The sequence below is a fragment of the Rhinatrema bivittatum genome, chromosome 2, assembly GCF_901001135.1.
Source record: "Rhinatrema bivittatum chromosome 2, aRhiBiv1.1, whole genome shotgun sequence".
Taxonomy (NCBI): Eukaryota; Metazoa; Chordata; class Amphibia; order Gymnophiona; family Rhinatrematidae; genus Rhinatrema; species Rhinatrema bivittatum.
In genome coordinates this window covers 109,629,744-109,651,451 of record NC_042616.1, presented here as the reverse complement: position 1 = coordinate 109,651,451, position 21,708 = coordinate 109,629,744, and the positions used below count along the sequence as shown (strand labels likewise).

Below are 21,708 nucleotides of genomic sequence, written 5' to 3'. Positions count from 1 at the left end.
TGACTTGCCTCTTTTATGTACATCAAGGATGTCGTCTACCGCATAATCAATGTCATCTTCTGTGTCGAGGCTGGTGGGCTCTGGTTCTTTTCTGGAGAACTCGGAGAGTATCACTGGCTTTAGTAGAGATACATGAAATGCATTGTGTATCTTCATTGATGGAGGCAGTTTGAGACTGTATGTTAAATTTCCTAATCGCTGAAGGATGGCAAAAGGTCCCACAAAGCAAGGAGCAAATCTTGCAGAAGGGAGCTTGAGTCGGATGTATTTTGTGCTTAACCAGACCTGGTCACCTGGCTGGAACTGGGGTGCCTTTTGATGATGGGCATCATAGGTCCTCTTTGCCTTTTGTCCTGATTTAAAAAGGAGCTCTTTCGTCTGTCTCCAAAGTTGAGATAATTCTGCTGCGGTAGCCTGGGCAGCAGGAGAGGCTACTGTCAATGGAATAGGCAGCGGAGGTAAAGGTTGTCTCCCACTCTCCCATAGACAAGTTGAAAGGGGAAGACCCCGTTGAAGAAGCAGGATGTGAATTGATGGCAAATTCTGCCCAAGGCAGTAGTTCAGCCCAGTTGTTCTGTCTAGAGTTGACATAGGATCGCAAAAATTGTTTCAGGGTCCTATTCATCCTCTCAGTCTGACCGTTAGACTGATGATGGTAGGCAGAGGTTAGATCTAAAGCGATGTCAAACTTCTGACATTATGTTCTCCAAAACTTTGCAGTAAATTGCACTCCTCTGTCAGATAGGATATGTTTGGGCACTCCATGAAGACGGAAGATGTGTTTAATGAAGAGTTTAGCTAATTCAGTAGCAGAGGGTAATCCTGGTAATGCAACAAAGTGTGCCATTTTAGAGAAACGTTTGACCATAACCCATATGGTGTTGTTGCTGCTGGAGGATGGCAGGTCCACTACAAAATCAGTAGCGATATGGGTCCAAGGTTCATCCGGTGATGGTTCAGATTGTAATAAACCCCAAGGTCACCCAGGTGGTAGCTTTTGCTTGGCACAGACAGCGCAGGAACCCAAATAAGCTTGCACGTCCTTCTTCATGGTTGGCCACCAATAGTATCTTTGCAACATTGCTAAGGTGCTACTCTGTCCAGGATGGCCTGCCAGATGAGAATCGTGTACCCATTTCAACAGTCTTTTTCTTAAACCTCTGGCCACCACCATCTTCCCAGCAGGTACCGTGTGGGTGGCTGTGAGAACCACTCTTGCAGGATCGATGATATGACAGGGTTCATCTGGCATGTCCTGAGGTGAGAAGGAGCGTGATAGGGCATCAGCCTAGGTGTTCTTTTCTCCAGGATGGTATTTCAGAAGGAAATCGAACCTGTTGAAAAACAGGGACCATCTTACCTGACAGTGGTTGAGTCATTGAGCATGTCGAAGGTACTCTAGATTCTTGTGATCGGTGTATACTACTATTTGTTGTTGTGTGCTTTCTAGCCAGGGACGCCACTCTTCAAAAGCCAGTTGATTACAAGAAGCTCCTTGTCTCGTATCCCATAGTTTCTCTCAGCAGGCGAAAATCGCCTAGAAAAGAAGGAGCAAGGATGGAGCACATTGGATTCACTGTACTGACTTAGAACTTCCCCACAGCAACGTCGGATGTGTCAACCTCCACGATAAAAGGACGGTGTGGGTCAAGTTGGCGAAAACACGGCTTCTTTTGAAAAGCCTCTTTGAGTATCATGAAGGCTGAGATGGCTTTAGGAGACCAATTGGCAGGGTTGGCTCCCTTCTTGGTCATAGCAGTTAGAGGGACTGTCAATGATGAGTAGTTTTTAATGAAGGATCGGTAGTAATTGGTAAATCCTAAGAAGCGACATAATGCCTTCAGGCCTGTGGGTTGAGGCCAGTCCAGGATACTCTCAAGTTTCTTGGGGTCCATTGAAAACCGTTCTTTGAAATGATATATCCCAGGAAGGGTACAGCTTCTTTGTGAAATTCACACTTCTCAAGCTTAGCGTAAAGGTGGTACTGACGCAGGCATCTTAGGAATTTCTTAACATCCTCCTGATGACTTTGCAGATCCTGAGAAAAAATCAGTATATCATTAAGATATACTACTATGCATTGATACAGTAAGTCCTGTAAGATGTCGTTCATCATATTTTGAAAGACTGCAGGTGCATTACTTAAACCGAAGGGCATGACGAGGTATTCAAAGTGTCCATCATGGGTGTTAAAATTAGTCTTCCATTCATCTCCTTCTCGAATACACACCAAGTTGTAAGCTCCTTTTAGGTCCAATTTGGAGAATATTTTGGCCCCTTGGAGTCTATCAAACAGTTCATATATTAAGGGCAGGGGTACCTGTCCTTGATGATAATCTCATTCAGACCCCTGTAGTTGATGCAGGGGCGTAAGGTGCCATCCTTAAGACCTCGTCTTGAGTCTCGGTATAGTAAAAGAATTTAAATAAATAAATAAATAAATCCTTTTTTCCTACAAAAAAGAAGCCTTCATGAACAGGGGATTTGGAAGGTCTGATAAATCTCTTTTGTAGATTTTCCTGTATGTAGGTAGACATAGCTTTGGTCTCAGCTACAGAAAGAGGGTAGACTCTTCCTTTGGGAGGTTCAGAGTTTGGCTTCAGATTTATGGCACAATCAAACTCTCTGTGTGGAGGAAACACATCAGCTGTTTGCTTAGAGAAAACATCCTGAATGGAGGCGTATTGTGGAGGTAAGCCAGGTAATGATGGAGTAGTAGACATGCAGATGAGCGGTGAAACTTCAGCAAGACACCGACCATGACAGTCTGGTCCCCACTAGGACAGTTCCAAGGTAGCCCAATTAAATTGTGGCATATGGTCTTGAATCCACGGCAGACCCAACACCACCGGATGCATGGCTTTTTCCAACACTAGAAAGGAAATTGATTCTGAGTGTAGAGCTCCAGTGCGCAGGCCAGTGGCCTGGGTGGTCAATGAAATTTCTCCAGGAAGTGGTTCTCCATGGATGAATGACAATAGCAGAGGCTTACCTATTGGTTTGGTAGGAATCCTCAGATGTTGGACCAAGTGCTTCAGAATAAAATTACCTCCGGCACTGGAGTCAATGAAAGTGAGAGTCTGAAACTCGACACCTCCACAAATCAGGGATACAGGTAAAGATAATGGAGGAGCAGGAGAGGTAAGGCCCAGGAGAAGTCCTCCTGCAGATCCCAGGCCCTTCCGTTTCCCGGACAAATGGCACAGGTTTGGACTGCGTGACCCGATTGGCCACGGTACATGCACAGGCCCATGCGCTTGCGGTAATGTCTCTCCTTAGAGGTCAAGTGGCTTTGGCCTAGTTGCATAGGCTCTTCCTCCTCTAGGGGTGTAGATGGTAAGCTGGAAGCAATAGGCACAGGTTTTGGATGGTTAGCCCCCATTGTAGACTTTCGTGGACTCTTAGCCTCTTGAGTATGATCACGGTTACGATGGTCAATTCTCCCTGCTAGTTCCATCAGGGACTCAAGGGATTCAGGCCAATCATGAGCCACTAGTTCATCCTTTATGCAAGAGCTGAGACCCTCTATGAACATGGCACGTAGACATCCAGTCTCCCAAAGCAGTTCGGATGCTAGAGTCTTAAATTCAATGGCAAAGTCTGTAAGTGGCTTGTTATCTTGCTGAAGGTTGAGCAAGGCGTATCCAGCGATGGTCTGGCGAGCCGGGTCATCAAACAGACTTAAAAAGTTGTAGAAATCCTGATAGATCATTCAGGATAGGATCTTCGCATTCCCATAGCGGTGAAGCCCAGGCCAGGGCTTGTCCTTCAAGGAATGAAAGGATGTAGGTGGTCTTTGAAGCCTCAGTGGGAAAGAGGGTAGGCTGTAAAGCAAAATGCATGCTGCATTGATTGATGAACTCTCTGCACATCTTGGCTTCACCCGTAAAGCGGGTAGGTGTAGATAAAGGCACAGTGGTCTTAAGGGTTACCACTGGTGACAGCAACTCCTTCACAGGAGGAGCTGAGGAGTTCAGTTGAGCGTGTAACTGATTGAAGGCAGTAACAAGGTTCTCCAAAGATTTTTGTTGTTCTGTAATCCGCTGGGCTAGGCCAGGAATGGCCTGCAGGGCTGCGAGCTGAGCCGAGTCCATGGAGTTAGCAATCTGTTGTGTTTGAGGCATTGTGGACCCTTGGTCACAATGGAGATGACTCTGCCCATGGGGAGGAGCCCCATGGGGAACCACTGCGATAGGCTGACACAGTTAGCAGACACAGAATGGATAGAGTCTTTATTGTACTGCTGTAAATAGATGGGAAGGCAGGAAGGTAATGCACTGTAGAGATGTGAATCGTGTGATCGATCGTCTTAACGATCGATTTCGGCTGGGGGGGGGAGGGAATCTTATCGTCGCGGTTTTGTTTTTTAAAATATCGTGTAAATCGGGGGAGGGCAGGAAAACCGGCACACTAAAACATCCCTAAAACCCACCCCAACCCTTTAAAATAAATCCCCCACCCTCCCGAACCCCCCCCCAAAATGCCTTAAATTACCTGGGGTCCAGAGGGAGAGTCCCGGTGTGATCTTTTACTCTCGGACCTCCGGTGCGTTGTAGAAATGGCGCCGGCGCTACCTTTGCCCTGTCATATGACAGCAGGGCAAAGGTAGCGCCGGCGCCATTTTGTTTTTTTGTCCCCCGACGTCAGGAGCGTAGGAGATCGCTCCCGGACCCCTGCTGGACCCCCAGGGACTTTTGGCCAGCTTGGAGGGGCCTCCTGACCCCCACAAGACTTGTCAAAAGTCCAGCGGGGGTCCGGGAACGACCTCCTAAACTCGAATCGTTTTGCCGTACAGCAAAATGGTGCCGACCATGCCGTACGGTCTTTGTTTTAAAGGTTCAGGGTGGGTGTTAGGGTTTTTTTGGTGTGCCGGTTTTCCCACCCCCTATTTAACGATACAATACAAATGCCCCTGACGATAAATCGTGGGCATTTGTATTGTATCGTGCACTCTAACGATTTTGGACAATTTTAAAATTATCTGACGATAATTTTAATCGTTCAAAAACGATTCACATCCCTAATGCACTGATCCATGAGGTGTCAATACGTTCAACAGGCTCAGAAGTATAGTCTCACCTAGATGTTCATGATAGGCAGGAGCCCGCAGTGCGGGTAACGCCATGGCTGGTGGGTGGAGTTGGAGTCCTGGTTTGTAGAGGTACTCACAGAGTGAAGGCATCTTCCTGATGGTAGAATGGTGGTACCAAAGGTCCGAGGTGCAGGATATGAAGTAGATAGGCCCTCAAGGAGCGAGTACCCAATGGTCCAATATCCTGGAATAGAATAAGAGAAAAGACCCCCGAGGAGTGGTTGTCTAGGTTAGTGAGGACCTCAAAGGGAAGCTGGAAGTGAGAGACCCCCGAGGAGCGGGTGTCTAGAGCTTCTGCTGGAGCGAGGCCCTTAGCGAAAGGAGGTGTCTAAGCTATCAGCTTAAAGCAGGCAGAGTAGCAAAGCAAAGTCTTTGCTAATGCAAATTGTTAGCGGAAGCGGAGGCTAGTTATACCCGGAGGTACTGACGTCATGCGGTGGGGCCGCCCCCGAGGTTCCCGCCATGACATGTATTTGAGCATCAGAGATGTGCGTGCTCACGCCCTAGGTTACCATGGGAATGAGCATGGCAGATGGGGACGCCCATGCTGGTCTGAAAATGCCAAGGCCCGCGGCACTCGGCACCAGAGACAGCCATCTTGCCCAAAGAGAGGGAAAGGGGAGAAAAAGAGGTAAGGCAGAGCGGTCGTAGCCATCTGTGACCGACGGATGCAAGAAAAGCTCATTAAGTCACCCCTTGGAACTCTTTCATTATGTGAGGCAATTAACTTCCAAGACACAATACAATGAACAATTCCTTCTCAGTTATGAAACTTTGGTGAAGTTTTTCAAGACAAGGTTGCCAAAATACAGGCACAGTTCTATAATGTTAAAGTGGTAGATTATCCATCAAATGTTTTCTCTGATGAGGATCCTAAATGGTTTCCTTTTCAATTTGTAATGTTACCAGTACTTACTTCAGTAATTAAGAAACTTAATTCCAATTTTTCAGTGTTACACCCATGCCCCTTCAGGATTGTGAAAGATTTGAAAGAAATGTATTTACCAATTTTACATCATATAGTAAGTAGCATACTTGCTGAAGGAATTGTTCCTATGAAGCTTAAGGTAGCAAAAGACCAGTGCAGAAAAATTTGTCAATAGCTTCAGATGTAGCATCCAATTTTTGCTCAATTTCTAATATTCCGATGCTGGGCAAAATAGTAAAAAAAATGTGTTCTCCTTCAATTAGAGGAGTTTCTAGATAAATATAAAATCCTTGATGACCAACAATATGGCTTTCATAAAAAATCACAGGACAGAGACTCTATTGCTGTCTCTGGCAGAAATGCTACATTGAGAATTTGCCAAAGAAAAGTCAGGTGTATTGATCCAACTCAATTTAACAGCTGTATATGATATAGTACACCATGGTTGCTTATTGTATTGATTAGCACAGTTAGGGTTAGGAGGGTCGGTACTGTCATGGTTTAAATCATTCTTATCGGATAAATGGCAGTGTGTTCAACTGGGAGTGAATCATTCCTCCTGGGAGCCAATATTGGCAATGATCAGCATTATCATCTGCTTTGTTTAATATATACTTCACACCATTGTGCACCATTTTTAAGAAGTTGGATGTGATGCATTATATTTACACAGATAATATACCATTTTATATTCCATATTTGAATGGTTCCTTTCCCATGTCAGATTTTCAGTGCTCCATAATTGATATTAATATTTGGCTGTTTCTGAACATAGTTAGACCTCTTTAATATAGATAAGCCAGATGTCACCCCGATTTGAAAAATATTCTTTATTATGCTGGAATTCCTTTGCAGATTATTACTGAAGCCCAAAATATAGGAATAATAATTTATTCTAAATTAACATTTGTGCCCCAGATTAAACAAATGATGAGAAAGGCATTTCGTAAGTTAAAAACATAGGGCCCGATATTCAAAGTGTGTTCAGTGCTATTTAGCTGGATAAGTGGGAATTATGCGGCTAAGTAGCAACTTCTGAAAGTGATCCCACATTCAGTGGTCACTGCTTAGCCATATAAGTTCTTTGCCGCTGAATGTATATTGTTGTGCTGGAAGTGGACCCTTGGCCTGGTGCAGGATTGGTACAGCCCTCCGGTCGGACCCAGAGAGTGCCTGCCACCAGGAGGCGGAGCACAGGAGGAGACAGAGGCTATCTGGAGCTTCACCAATAGCAACCCAGGGTTCCCTCAGGTTAAGCCCTTGGTTACCCTGGCCGCCTGGTCTTAGGTGGGCTCGCAGGGTCTCCTAGAGAGGAAGGGTTGAGGAGTGCCCACCATGAACAAGGGTGCGTGGTCGCAGTCAGAGAAAGAATATCCGGAGATCACAGGAGGCCAGGAGAGTGTCCGAGTGGATAGTGAGGATCAAGGCCAGATTAACAGTTCAGATTGGTCAGCCAAAGCAGGGGTCAGTACCTGTAGTCAATACGGAAGTAGTCAGGTCAGGCAGAGGTCAAGTTCCAGGCAGCGATCACGAGTAGTCAGTGGACAGGCAGGGGTCGGTTCCAGGCAGTGGACAAGAGGAGTCGGTGAACAGGCAGAGGTCAGGTCCGGGCAGCAATCAAGAGTAGTCAGAGAACAGACAAAGGTCAGTACCGTGAGATAAGTCCAAAGGGTACTACCAGGGATGGAGAGATGAAGGAACAGAAGACGCTGGAAGAGGAGACACAGGAGATGTTGGAACAGGAGACACTAGAATGAAAGACTCAGGAACAGGCAAACTAGAGACACCGGAGTGTATGACCCGATTGCCAAGGCACCGTTCAAGGGAATGGGCCTTGCCTTTTATACTACAGGAGCGTGATGTCATCAGGGAGCATCAGGATTGGACAAGAGTCCCTGCGGGAGCTCTGCTGTGATGCCGACATTAGAGATAGTGACCGAGGGAGCCAGGGATGCTGTGTACTAGCTGCGGCTGCTGCAGAAGGGTGTCCGGTGCTTGTGGATGGGATAGAGAGGTGAGCATGCCCGGCCGTGGAGCGAATGCGGCCGGGAAGTGCAACAGTACCCCCCTTCTGGGCCTCTCCCTTACCAGCCTGGGCTTGTCAGGATGGGTCCTGTGGAACTCTGTGAGGAGGTCTTTGTCATATATGTGTTGGGAGGGCTACAAGGAGTTCTCTTCCGGACCGAAGCCCTCCCATGACAAGAGGTATTCCTAATGCCCTCTTCTACGCCAGACGTCCAAAATCTCCTTTACCGGGAAGACATCCTCAGGTTCAGCGGTGAGCTGGGAAGGAGCAGGAGACCTTCGAGAAGGCCAGTTTAGGACCAATGGTTTCAGCAAGGAAATATGAAATGTGTTGTGGATTCCCATGGATGTGGAGAGCTGCAGCTGGTATGTGACAGCTCCAATACGTCGAATGATTGGAAATGGCCCAATGAACCTGGGATCTAATCGTTGTGAGGGCAGACGTAGCTTAATATGTTTTATGCTGAGCCAAACTTTCTGGCCTGTGCAGAACAGAGGTGCAATGTGGCGGTGAGCATCAGTGAAGCGTTTAGCTTTCTTGGCTGCCTGACCCAGTCTCTCCTTGACCCGATTCCATAAACGGCGAATAGTCTGTGCCATGGATTGGGCTGCAGGTGATGGGACAGAGAGCGGCACTGGTAGAAGTGATGGGACAGAGAGCGGCACTGGTAGAGGCAGGTGTGGTTGGTGGCCGAATACCACGGAGAAGGGCGAGACATCGGTGGCAGAGGCGACATGGATATTGTGGGATAACTCGGCCAATGGTAAGAGGTCAGCCCAGTCGTCCTGTTGATCATTGACGCAAGACCTTAGAAAGGTCTTCAGAGAGTGGTTTGTCCTCTCAGCCTGACCATTCGCTTGAGGGTGGTAGGCCGAAGTCAGATTCAGAGTGATATCGAATTTTCTACACAGAGACTTCCAGTACTTGGGCGCAAACCGTGGCCCATGGTCAGAAAAGATCTCCTTGGGTAAACCATGTAAACAGAAGACATTATTCAGAAAGAGTTTTACCAGTTCAGGAGCTGAAGAAAGATTCTGTAATGGAACAAAGTGGGCCATTTTAGAAAAGCGGTCGATAATAACCCAGATGACCGCGTTGCCCTTTGGAGGTAGATCGACGATGAAGTCCGTAGAGATGCTTGACCAGGGTTCAGCGGGAGCTGGCAGAGGTTGGAGGAGTCCCCAAAGACAGCCAGTCGGAGGATTTTGTTGTGCACAGATGGGACAGGAGTCCACGTAATTACGAGAGTCCTTAACCATGTTGGGCCACCAGTAATGTCTTCTTAACATCTCAAGGGATGGCCAGCCAACTTTGAATCATGGGCCCAATGGAGGACGTGATCTCGGAGATGGCATGGGACCACCATCTTCCCGGCTGGGACTGTGTTGCTGACCGCAAGGGTTATGCAGGCTGGATCAATGATGTGTCTGGGCATTTCGGGTATATCTTCTGATTTGAGGGAGCACGAGAGAGCATCCACTCGGGTGTTCTTTGCTGCAGGGCAGTAGTGGAGTTCAAATTTAAAGTGCTCAAAGAACAATGCCCAGCGGGCCTGTCTGAGGTTCAATAACTGAGCTTCCTTTAAGTGTTCGAGATTCTTGTGGTCTGTGAAGATTGCAAATTTATACTGTGCTCCTTCTAACCAGGGGCGCCATTCCTGCAGGGCCAATTTTACTCCCAAGAGCTCTCGGTCCCCACTCGTGTAGTTTTGATCCACGGTGGAAAACTTGTGAGAGTAGAAGGAGCAGGGTACTATGACCCCCTTGGGGGAATATTGGCTCAAGACCGCCCCTGCCCCAAAGGCGGAGGCATCAACTTCAACGACGATTAGGATCGGGGTGACATAGACAAGGTCCAGTGCAGAAGGCCTCTTTCAAGACGTAGAAAGCAGATTGAGCCTTGGGACTCCAGACTTGAAGGTTACTACCTTTCCTAGTTATGGCCGTGAGTGGAGCAGCTAGCGTGGAGTAGTTAGTGATGAAGTTCCTGTAATAGTTTGTAAATCCAAGGAATCTTTGTAAGGCGCGGAGGCCTACTAGTTGGGGCCAATCTCGAATTCCTTGGAGTTTCTCGGGGTCCATGGTGAAACCAAGATTGGAGATAATATAGCCCAGAAATGGAAGACGAGTCTATTTGAAGATACACTTCTCTAATTTTGCGTAGAGATGATTATCTCTGAGACATTGGAGGATGGTTTGAACATGTATACAGTGGGACTTTAGATCCTTGGACAGAGAGGTGAGCAGGCCCGGCCACGGAGCGAACGTGGCCGGGAAGCGCAACATATATCATATCTTAGCCACATAAGTTCTAACCATCAAACGGGGTCATTTATCAAACTGCGATGTGGCCTTATCATATGCATTAGGGTTTTATTGCAGGTGATAATGCCCAATCGCACATGATAAGTACTGCATCACACCAGTAATATTTAAATTCAAGAAAGGGGAGGGGTTTGGGCAGGCTAAAAATATTTTAATTCCAGTACCTCTCTGGGCAATAAAGTTTTACACATTATTACTGGTAGTAGCGCCATTGGCGGTACGGGGGGTGATACGATGTGGTGCGGCCGCAACTGTGGCAAGCAAAAACACATCTCTGCGATGTGGCCAGCTGCACAGTTTCGCCCCATTCCTTTTTTTTTAGCACAGTTCTAGGCCTAAGTTACTTTACTAGCCAGTTTTGAATATTGATCCTCATTAATACCTTTAAAGACATAATTGAAATTTAGTTTATTTGACTGATATTAGTTGTTGCTCTTTGGACAAATTGATTAATGCAACAGTCTATATATTGGTCTTCCAAAAACACACTTACATGCTAAGCAACGTTTGCAACATGCAGTTGCGTGAATTATGATAGGTTGAAGTCCAATTGAACATTATCTTACCGTTTTTCATGGATCTACACTGGTTTCCATTAAATTCCATTACACTGGAGGGTCAAATTTATGATATTAGTGATTGCTTTCAAATTGTTACCTGCAGAAAATTCCTATGCTTTAGGTAAAATTTTAAAGATGTATGCTCCATTTGTGCACACCCAAAAAGAACAGAGTAATCTTATAAATGAAATGAAAAATGTCTCATTCATTTTTGGTTCCCATTCAAATCTATGGCCCATTCAAATCTATAGCTCTGCTGTAAATAAATTAACAAGTGCAGGTAAATTAGAAACCAACTCTTGTGTGGCCTCACAGCCTTGTCAGAGCTGATCAGGACAAGTTGGAAAGAAAACCACTCAAAGACAAATCACAGTGAAGCATTGTTCTAAACTATCTTATAGCTGATTTTTCGATCAAGTGATATTGATTCCTCCCACTGTAAGTTTGAGCATGTGCTAGAAACAGTCTGTATTTCCTCTCTTGCTCATGACAGAGAATGATGTTCTAGTAGAAGCTCTGTGAGAGCTTCTACTAGAACATCATTCTCTAGAGAGTTTTTTAAAAATCATTTGAATTTGGCACTGGTAAAGGGCTTCTTCTGATCTTTTCTGCGCGGCAGTGGTCTCACTCAGAAAGACAGGCAATGACACTGCTGCTGATTTTGATTGGAGCAATGCTTAAATGCTAGTGATTTTTTGCCTTTATTTGGACACCAGTGAGGTGAGCAGGGCACACTGAAAGATTGAAGAGAAGAACAGTTTTACAAGACTGCTAGTCTTTTATTTTCTGTTTGTTTAACAGGGGGTTTTTTGTGTATGGATTGGAAAAGGAGACACTATTGGTCAGCACTGAATGCACACAGCATACACATACACTGATCTCTGTATATGGTGTGTATATATGAAAGACAGTTCTCTGCACACATATTATTTAAAAAGGCACTGTGAGTGGGCTTACAGTTATTACAAAATAAAAAATTATTTTGTATTATCCAAACCCACAATGGATATTGTATTTCAGCAATTCTATAATGTCAGGAAAAGGGAGAAGAGGAAATGTTGGCAGGCTTGGCAGGGGAAGAGAAATTGGTAAAGAGGCAGCCTAGCACACTAGCAGTGATAAAAAGGCAGTCCTGTTGCACAATTAAAGAGAGAACCTTTTTAGCTATAGAGTGGTAGATGTGGAAGATAGCTCAAGGCAGAATAAATTGAAATTTAGGGAGCATTTTCCAGAGCTGCCTTTTCCTCTCCCTCTTGTTTTCAAGCAGAGGGAAAAGGTGGGAGAGTCATCTAAGACTAACAAGAACAGTCCAGGGGCACAGACAGAAGCAGGAAACTTGCAAGCATCAAACCAGCAGAATGCTCCTATATGACACTTCTGAGAAAGTGAAGGCACTAATTTTATCAGCTAATTCAAAGGAAATATCTTCTGGGAGTTTCTGAATCAGAAAATATTGAACAGCTAGTAGCCAAAAAGCATTTGGAAGTATAGCCAGTAGCATTTTAGCCTCCAGTGAAGTGATGGAGGAGGGAGATTATACTGATGATATTGAGATTAACCCCCAGCAAAAGCAAACAGTGCAGGTTGAGCGTGTGAGTGCTGCCCCTTGCATGTTTCTGAGTCCACCTTCAACCTCAACTCCACTGTCAGCATCAGTTCCCAAGGATGTAGAGAAGAGATCAGAAAAGACGTCCCTGATATAGAGGTACTTTAAAGTGAGGGCGAACCCATGTTTTGTTTAGTGTATTCATTGCAGTAAGTATTTTAGTTGAGGGAGACAACAGAAGGTGTGGCTAATGGAATATGGGGGCCTATAGTGTATCTGTTGCTTTGACCACTTGATGAACCTGGCAGTGAGGGATGCCCTGGTGCTGGGGTTCAAGGACCACATGAATCTATTCCTCAAGGAACTTATAGAGAGGTGCAGGAAAACAGCAGTACATTTCCATCAAAGTGTGAAGGGAAACCAACTTCTCTAAGAAAAGCAGGAAGAATTATCTATGTCTCACAAGCACTTGATCTAAGATGTTTGCACCTGCTGGAAATCCACCGCACCCATATGATTCTGCAGAAGTTAATAGATCAGCAGACACTTCTTCATGATCTTTCTCTGGAAACATAGTTAGGCGTAGATCACCCCCCCTGGGGCATCCTAATTGGGTAGTAATGATGCCACTGGTACAAATCCTGAAGCCCTTCAAGGATGATATGGAAGAACTGAGTTCCAGAAACAATACACTGACCAGTGTCATCTTTATAGGAAATTTTCTAAAGGAAAAGTTAGAGGGATTCCTTGAGCAAAAGGTAATGGAAGTAAATGGGTTGGAGTTTGGGGACTGCTTCCAGCAGTAGGTGCAAGAGGGACTGAAACCTTTCACAGAATACAGTACATATATGCTTGTTACACTTTGTGATCCATGGCTAAAAGGAGATCTTGCCCTCCAGTCCCAGTGTCTCACATTCATGAAGAAGGTGCTGGTAGTTAGGCAGAGGTAGAGGCACATTGGGGATATAGCACAGGAAAGGAATGGTGAATACAATGGAGAATGTCAAAATACCTCTGTATTGCTCCATGGTGAGACCACACTGGGAACTTCATGCGATTCTGGTTGCCTCATCTCAAAAAAGATATAGCTGCACTGGAAATGGTTCAGAGAAGGGCAATCAAAATTATAAAGGGGATGGAACAGCTTCCCTATGAGGAAAGGCTAAAGAGGTTAGGGCTATTCAGTTTGGAGAAAAGATATGATAGAGATCTATCAACTCATGAGAGGACTAGAATGGGTAAATATGAATTTTTTATTTACTCTTTCAGATATTACAAGGACTAGGGGCACTCCAAGAAGTTAGCAAGTAGAACATTTAAGACAAATTGGTAAAAATTATTTTTACTGCTTGAATATTTGCAGGTACTTTTATCCTGGATTGTGCAGTATTGGAAACAGCATGTTAGTCTTGATGGACCCTCAGTTTGACCCAGTATGGAAACTTCTTATGTTCTTATGAAGCAGTTGCCACTTCAGAGAGTAGTGCAAGCTACCACTTCCTCTCCAACCTCAAAATGCAAAACCACTGTTGTCTGAAAAGAACCATCTCTCCTGACCCAGGCCAAAGCTAAAGCAGCTAACAAGAGAGAGTCTTGGCTCATCCCAACAAAGAAGACCACAGCAAATTTTTATGAGGCACACTATCTTGCAGAGCCCATCAAGGACATGGACACAGATGCACTGTTATACTGGGCACACAAATCTGCAGTCTAGTCAAATGGCTCAGCAATATCTTTCCTATCCACTCACCAGTGTACCCATTGATTGTGCCTTCTCAATGGTCATGGGACATCATGAACCTTCATCTCTCAAGGCTGTCACCAGAGTTGATGGAAAAGCTTTTTGAAAATCAATATTGCTTTTCTTGAGTTTACAGAATTTCCATGCTAGTGGCAAAATGATTGAAAGCTCCTTAAAGGCCTTGCTGCCACTCTGCCTACCTACACTATGCCCCACAGGTACAACCTTAGAGTTCATGCTGACATATGCCTACCTGCTTTGCCCTTTATATACTACCTTACAGTTCTTCTTGATACTATGCCTACCTGCCAAGCCTCAGATGTACCACCTTAGGGTCCTTGCTGCCATATGAATACCTGCCATGCCCTGATATTCCAACTTAAAGGTCTTCCTACTACTGTGCCTACATGCCATGCCCCTAATGTACCAAGTTTGAGTGTTACTGCCACCGCTCTGCTTACCTGCCAAGCCCCAGATATGCCACCCTAGGGATCTTGTTGCCACATGCCTAACTAACATATCCCAGATGTCCCAACTTAGGGGAGTTAATGCTACAGCTCTGAGTATCTGCAATGACCTTGATATATTACCTTTGGCCTTTTCTTGCTACTATGCCTACCGGCCATGCCCCAATATACCACCTCAATGGTCTTGCTGCCACTGCTTTGCCTATCTGCCATGCCTCTTATATAGGGCTCTTGCTGCTACCACTCTGCCAACCTGCTATGACCCAGATGTACCATCTTAGGAGTCTTACTTCCATATGCATACTCACTATGCCCCTAATATGCCATCTTAGGGATCATCCTGCTACTATGCCTAACTGTCATGTCCTTGATATACCATTTTATGAGTCTTATGCTATTATGTCTACCTGCCATGCCCCTGGTATAACACCTTAGGACTTTTGCTGCTATTAATGTACCTATATGCCATACCCCAGATGTACCACCTTAGGGGTTTTACTGACATATTTCTGCCTGCCATGCCCATTATATACAACCTTAGGGATCTTGCTGCTACTGCTCTGCCTACCGGCCCTGCCACAGTAAATCACCTTGGGGGTCATACTATTAATATGCCTTACTGCCATGCCTATTATATAAAGCATGGGCATTTTTGTGCCTCTGTGTTTGCTGTTGGGATCTCAGCATAGTTCTCCCATCATATTTGTTTGGTTATACCGGTTATACAAGTTTCTCCTCTCACCCCATCTCTTTTATGGTTCTTCATTTTTTTCTATCCCTCTACAATTCTATTTATTTATTAGCTTTTCCATACCGACATTTGTGGGTACATCATGTCAGTTTACATATAACTGAGGAGAAAAATACAAAAAACAGCCTAGTTTTATCACTCAGATTTTTTTTTCTTATATTGGGGTATTTTATCCCAGAAACAAATGTGCAAAAAGAAAAAAAAAACTAGTTTCTCCTGCCATCCCATCTCTTTTAAGGTTTTCTGTCTCGCCGTCAAGGCCTGTCTAGGTCTTTGTGCTGTTTGTGATTCCTTCATTTTTTATCTTTGTGGTTTGGGCACCTTTCTTCTGTTTGCAATTCATGGCATTCTATGCCTTGATCATTTAGACATATTTGTGCTGTTTGTGATTTTCTACACTTGATGCCTCAATGGATTAGATACCTTTATGCTGTTTGCAATTTACATCACTATGGGCCTCATTTTCAAAGCACTTTACCGCGTGCGATAAATTCGCCGCTACGGGCCAGAAAAGGATTATCGCCATCCACAGTAGTTCCGGACAGCCTGTTGAGAGAGAGAGAGAGAGAGAGAGAGAGAGAGAGAGAGAGAGAGAGAGAGAGAGAGAGAGAGAGAGAGAGAGAGAGAGAGAGAGAGAGAGAGAGAGAGCACCTTACTATAGTGCCTATGCCCTACATAGGTATTTGAATCCCTATGGGAGGGCTACCTACTAACTCGGGGTGGGGATTAGGTATGAGTGTCGGGGGTTGGGGGCCACTTTTGCATTCCACATGAGACCTACTGACAGAACAGTGGTCTCTAGTGCAGATTTGCTGGCCGTCGGAGTGAAGACGCTCACACCAAGAAGTGGTTTGGGCAACGTTCTCTCCACCTAGCTTGATGGACACTCTACCTGGGCAACAACATGCTAGGTGGAGAAAATGTTGGCCAAATCTCCGCTTGGAGTGAGCGTCCTCACTCCGACGGCCAGCAAATCTGCACTAGAGACCACTGTTCTGTTCGTAGGTCTCATGTGGAATGCAAAAGTGGCCCCCAACCCCCGACGCTCATACCTAATCCCCACCCCGAGTTAGTAGGTAGCCCTCCCATAGGGATTCAAATACCTATGTAGGGCATAGGCACTATAGTAAGTCTCTCTCTCTCTCTCTCTCTCTCTCTCTCTCTCTCTCTCTCTCTCTCTCTCTCTCTCTCTCTCTCTCTCTCTCAACAGGCTGTCTGGGACTATCTCCAAAAAGTGCCAAATATCGTGCACCGCGATAAAACCCTGAAAGAATCATCGTGCAGTGGGAAAACATTGCGTGCGGTGCTAATGTTTTCGCGAATGGCGAAAACATCGCCGCACACGATGTTTCCCCACTGCACGAAAGAAGCCTCATTTGCATTGGTAACGCCCCCTAATGCGTTACCAATGCGATATTGGAAAATAAGGCCCTATATGCCTTTGTGGTTTAGTCATCTTTGTGTAAATTTCTGATTCCACACACTCTATTATATGCCTTGGTGGTTTAGACACCTTGGTGGTTTAGACACCTTTGTACTGTTTTTGATTGACCACACCCCATGCCTTGGTGGTTTATTTATGTATTTAAAATTATTTATAGCCTGTGCCCTCCAAGGCTCAGGGCAAGGAACACAGTTACATACATAAGAAGAAAGACAAATGAATATAAAAGTAAAAACAACTGAGCATACTACTGCATTATCACATGCCAGACAAAAAGTGACAAAGGCACAAAGCAAGGAGCCTGTATATTATGTTAATCAATTGGCTTAGGTGAAATCAGATACAAGCAGGTCAGTCTTTACGGATTTCTTTAATTCTTTTGCATCATTCAAAGTGCACAAGTGTTGTAGGAGGGAATTCCAGAGGGTAGGTATGCCCAAGAAAAATGCCCTCTTCCATGTAATTGAGAGTCTGGCAGAATGAAGAGTGGAGATTTCCAAGAGCAAAAAGTTTAAAACTGTACTCCATGTCTTGATAGTTTAAACTCCTTAGTGTTCTTTTTGATGGATCACATTCCATAATTTGGTAGTTTCGCCCCTTTTGTTCCGGACTGCCTCACCTCCACCCCCACCGCGGCACTAAGGACTCCCGACTGCTCCTCTAGCCCGGCAGGCCCTGACCACGGCAGAAGTCTGCCGAACTGCCAGGACCTACCCGCCATGGTAGGCCCTGCACTCACCGGAATCGCCCTCCACAAAGGGCTCTCACTGCGAAGGTCCCATCCGTTCATCGGCAGGCCCGATTCCCCCGGCTCCCCACCGCCATCTGGAGGAGTTTGCAGTGACTTCCTCCTCCTTCACTGGAGGAAAGCCTGCCTCACTACACGCGACCTCCGACCCGCCCACCGACGCTCTCCAGGCGGCGACGTGGGACCCGACCTATATTTAAAGAGCCAGAGCGCACCTCTGGCGCCGCTCGCCTAAGAAGCATGACAAAGGGGCCTGCCCCTTTGTGCGCCCCTTCATGCAGCCCCTGAGGTTGACTGACTCTACACTCCAAAAGTACACCTTCTTCTTCCCCCGCAATAGCTTCCTACATCCCTATCATCCAGGCACTCCTATTACCTAAACAACGAAGATGCAAACATACCCCATCCCCATTATCACACACCTTGACAACAATAGGAGAAAACCAGCAATTTCTACACATCCTCTTCAAAAGAGATCTCTGATCCCCATCATGATTTCACCCCTCTCTCAATTCCTGGGCCTCACTCTCTTCTCTATTACACTCCTCAACGCGCAATCACTCACCAAAAAAACCCACATGCTCAACGACTACCTACTGGATTCTCAACCAGATGTCTGTGCCATCACCGAAACATGGATGAAACATACAGACATAGCTCTAACCAACCAACTACCACTACAACTTTACGACATATTCTCAATACCCAGACAAAAAAAAGAGGTGGCAGCATTCTTTTAGCGGCAAAAAAAGAGCTAAATTTAACTCATCAAACCCTTAAATTGTTTTCCAAACTAGAACTCGCCCTCTTCAAATCAAACCATCTACAAATCTGCCTAATCTACTCCCCACCGGGGCTTCTAGACTCGGACCCTTCTCCGCTCATCGAAATTATCGCCAAGCACATCAACACGGATTCCCCTGCAATCATCCTGGGGGATTTCAACATTCATGTTGACATATCCCCACCGACTCCCAATTGTGAGGCCCTACTCTCCTCCCTCACAGCCTTGGGTTTTAAGCAGGTCATCAACAAGCCCATCCACAAAGCTGGACATACCTTGGACCTCATTTTCATTAATGCATCCCTCAAACCCACTACTCCTCCCTCCTGCACCCCGATCTTGTGGTCTGACCATTCAATGATCAATGTTGAGCTCTCGATCAGGAAAAGCCCAACCCCCATCCACCACAAATGACCATACAATTCAGAAAACCTTGCTTCATGGAGGACCTCTGCTCCCATCTCTCTACAGACCTTCAAAACCTTGACCTCTCTAATGCTGATTCGGCCATGTCCTCATGGCTCAACATCACTATCTCAATTGCTAACAAAATTTGTCCCATGACAGCAAAAGAAATCAACCCTGCCCTTCAAAACAGAAAACCCTGGTTTTCGCTCGAACTAAAGAACCTCAAACAAGAGCCCAGACACAAAGAACAGAGATGGCGCAAGAACCCTACCCCCTCTTCACTGGCAACCTACATAGCTTCAATGCACTCTTACAGGATCACCATTCTTCGCACCAAGAGAGATTTGTACGCCAGCAAAATTCATAACTTCATCTATGATGCAAAAGCCTTGTTCTCACTCGTCTCAGCACTTACTAAATCCGCACCGCCATCGATCCCTGATGACGAAGCTCAAAATAAATCTAACGAACTGGCAACGTTCTTCGAGAGGAAAATCAGCAACCTCCTAGCCCCATTCATGCTTTCTAATACCCAGCCCCCTCCTCTCTACACCTCCCCCCATCACCTTAAAGCAAATCTTGATTCATTCGAACTCACATCTTCCATAGAAATCGAATCCATCCTCAAGAAGATGAAACCCTCCTCACACCCCTCTGACCACATACCTTCAAAATTCCTACTCACCATTCCTAGCACCATCTCTAAACCCCTGGCCGACATAATAAACTGCTCCCTTTCCCAAGGATCAGAACCAGACCCTCTGAAACAGGCCACCCTCAAACCACTTCTAAAAAAAACCCAACCTTGATCCTACAGATCCCGCTAACTTCCGTCCCATAGCCAAGCTAATGGAGAAACTGGTCAACAACCAACTTTCTGGCTATCTAGATGATCATAAGATTCTGTACCCTTCACAATTCGGTTTTCATAAATACTTAAACACCGAATACCTCCTAATTTCACTCACAGACAGCATCCTAATGGGCCTAGACAAAGGACAATCCTACCTACTGGCTTTACTCGACATATCGGCCGCCTTTGACACTGTAAATCATTCCATCCTCATCAACCGCTTGGCCGACATTGGCATCTCGGACACCGCCCTCAGTTGGTTCAAGTCTTTCCTCAGCAACAGGAACTATAAGGTCAGAATAAATAATAAAGAATCCCTCCAAATCAACTCCTCTCACGGAGTTCCTCAAGGATCATCACTTTCTCCCATTCTCTTTAATAGATATCTCCTACCCCTTTGCTGCTTCTTTCAAATCTCAAATTAACACATTTCATTTACGCTGACGATGTACAGATATTGATACCTATAACAGAACCCATCTCCAAAATTCTTAATTTCTGGAAAAGCTGCCTACATTCCATCAACCTGCTTCTCTCCAGCCTCAATCTAGTCCTCAACACTTCCAAAACTGAACTCCTCCTCATCTCTCCCAACGACCATAGCCCTCCCTCCAACAACCTCAACTCACCATCTTTGACCCATGTGAGAGATCTTGGTGCCATATTAGACAACCGTCTGAACTGCAAAAAATTCATCAATAACACCACAAAAGATTGCTTCTTTAAGCTACATACTCTGAAAAGGCTCCGACCTCTCCTTCACTTTCAAGATTTCCGCTCGGTTCTTCAAGCTATCCTATTCTCAAAAACCGACTACTGTAATTCATTACTCCTGGGCCTCCCCGCCTCCACCACTAAACCTTTGCAGATGCTTCAGAATGCCGCTGCAAGGATCTTAACCAATTCCAATAGAAGTGACCACATCACACCCATACTCAAGAACTTGCACTGGCTTCCCATCAATTTCAGAATCCTGCATAAGTCCCTAACCATTATACACAAATCTATCCACAATCAGTCCTCACTCCAGCTAAAAGTTCCTCTACAATTACACTCCTCCACAAGACCCATCAGAAAGGCCTACAAAGGGATCCTACACGTTCCCCCATCCAAAGCCATGCATCACCCCTACATTCGGAAACGCGCATTCTCAACAGCCGGACCTTCTCAGTGGAACGCATTACCTATGGAGCTACGCCAAGAACAATGCCTGAACACCTTTAGAAAAAAATTGAAGACTTGGCTGTTCAAACAAGCCTTTCCCTAATCTTCAAAGCCCCTAATTCTATGCGTCCCCTATCTCCCTCCATCAGCCCTGTCCCCCCTCCCGCCATTCTTCCTAGTCTCTGTGCCCTCAATACGCTGTTCCACCTCCATCTCCACCCCCGTTTCTTTTCCATCATTCATTCCCTCCCCCTCCCCAACCCCCCTCAGCCCACCACCCTACCTACCCCCAGACCTTACATGCTTCATGATTATAGTTGTCCTTAAGTTAAGTTAAAGTATGTTTATTAATTTCTATGCCTATTTAATTTAATTGATTTCTTGAGATTATCTGCTTACTAAGTTATCCTGTTTTCATCTCCCTGTTTTATGTAACTTTCTTATGTCTCACTTTGCCCCGTGTTCGATGTAAACCGGTGTGATATGACTATTTGTCCTGAACATCGGTATAGTAAAAAAATAAATACCGTATTTTCCAGCGTAGAAGACGACTGGGCGTATAAGACGACCCCCCCTTTTTTATACATATTTTTAAGAAAAAAAATAATTTTACACTCAAACAGGAGCAACCCTATCTATGAAAAGGCAACACTACAAATACCGTATATCAGGCCCTAAAAACCAATATACCTCTTATTAGGAAAACAGAACTAGCAAGCAGCTATAGATCCCCACACATAAATAATTGTAAAACTATACTAATAAGCAGAATAAATGTTTCAAAACAGCTATGAACAGAATAACATCCAACAATTAAAAACTCATAAAAACTATTAAACATTCTCCAAACACAAATAAAATATTTCAAAAAA

The 21,708-nt window shown here is 45.3% G+C and overlaps 1 protein-coding gene across 1 annotated transcript in view; it reads left to right on the top strand.

The window, feature by feature from the left end:
* Nucleotides 1-21,708, top strand: part of ADARB2 (adenosine deaminase RNA specific B2 (inactive)) — a 1,217,300-nt gene that overhangs the window by 248,688 nt on the left and 946,904 nt on the right. The gene's annotated exons all lie outside the window — the stretch shown is intronic.